Consider the following 1,595-nt stretch of genomic DNA (forward strand, 5'->3'; position numbering starts at 1 on the left):
TTCATGTTCTGGGACAGCGAGGGCGTAATCCTTACCCATTGCGTTCCAAAGGGCACTACGGTAACAGGTGCATCCTGCGAAAATGTTTTGAAGAACAAATTCCTTCCTGCACACTCTCCGTGGCCGCACATTCACCAGCCGTGCTGCTATTGCCTCAGTGATTTTCCAATGGTCAAAACAGACTCCTAAAGAAGCCTTCGCTGCTGCCATGGAATCATGGCGTCAGCGTTGTGAAAAATTTTTACGTCTGCAGGGCGATTACGTCGAGAAGTAACGCCAGTTTCATCGATTTCGGGTGAGTAGTTAATTAGAAAAAAAATCGGAGGCCTTAGAACTTGAATGCACCTCGTATAAGAGGGACCACCAGCGTCTAGCAGCCAGTCACCGATTCACCTCAGAAGATGTTGCCCGCAGTAGGCAACGAAACGTCAGGAAGGAGAAGTAGTTTTATATATGGAACACGGCAATTTAGCCCGGAAGTTTTAATTAATGAAGACGCCGGCCGTGAAAGCTTGCATGTTATGATTTTGGACATGTTTCACTAGCACACAATGCTGTGCTCCAAACGTACGTTGTCAGAAATTTCTTCCTCAAATTAAGGTCTATGTTTGATACTAGTAGATTTCTCTTGGCCAGGAATGCCATTTTAGCCATTGCTAGTCTGCTTTTGCTGTCCCCCTTGCTCCGTCTATCACTGGCTACTTTGCTTCCAGGTAGAGGAATTCCTTAACTTCACCTGCTTCGGGACCATCGATCCTGATATTAGGTTTTTCGCTGTTCTCATATCTGCTACTTCTCATTACTTTCGTCTTCCTTTGATTTACTCTCAATCCCTATTCCGTTCTCATTAGACTGTTCATTCCCTTCAGCAGATCACGTAATTCTCCTTCACTTTCCCTTAGGATAGCAATGTTTTCAGCGAGTCTTATCACTGGTATCATTTCACCTTGAATTTTAATTCCACTCCTGAGCCTTTCTTTTATTTCCGTCATTGCTTCTACGCTGTACAACTTGAACAGTAGGGGCTAAAGACTGTATCCCTCTCTTTTTAATCCGAGAACTTCGGTCTTGGTCGACCACTCTTATTATTTCCTCTTGGCTCTTGTCCATATTGTATATTACACAATACGTCTCTCCCTGTAGTTTACCCCAATTCCTCTCGGAATTTCAAACATCTTGCACCATTTTACTTTGTCGAATACTTTTTCCAAGTCAACAAATCGTTTGAACATGTCTTGATTTTTGTTTAGTTTTGCTTCCATTATCAAACGCAACGTCCGGATTGCCTCTCTGGTACCTTTACCTATCCTAAAGCTAAACTGATCGTCATCTAACAAATCCCTAATTTTCTTTTCCATTTTTCTGTACATTATTCTTGTCAGCAACTTGGATGCATGAAATTTTTACTGTCCATTGTAAGCTCAGCCGCTTCTTTTGTAATGAAATCCCATTTTGTTGACGCATGAGTCAAGTCTCTCATGTTTTCAAACTATATTGTTTCTGTTTTCCAGATAATGCTCAGCTATGGTTGACTTGTCAAGCTCCCTCTATTTAATATGCCACTTGTGCTCGACAAAATGCTCTTTATCTGTGCC

The sequence above is a fragment of the Schistocerca cancellata genome, chromosome 6, assembly GCF_023864275.1.
Source record: "Schistocerca cancellata isolate TAMUIC-IGC-003103 chromosome 6, iqSchCanc2.1, whole genome shotgun sequence".
Classification (NCBI taxonomy): domain Eukaryota; kingdom Metazoa; phylum Arthropoda; class Insecta; order Orthoptera; family Acrididae; genus Schistocerca; species Schistocerca cancellata.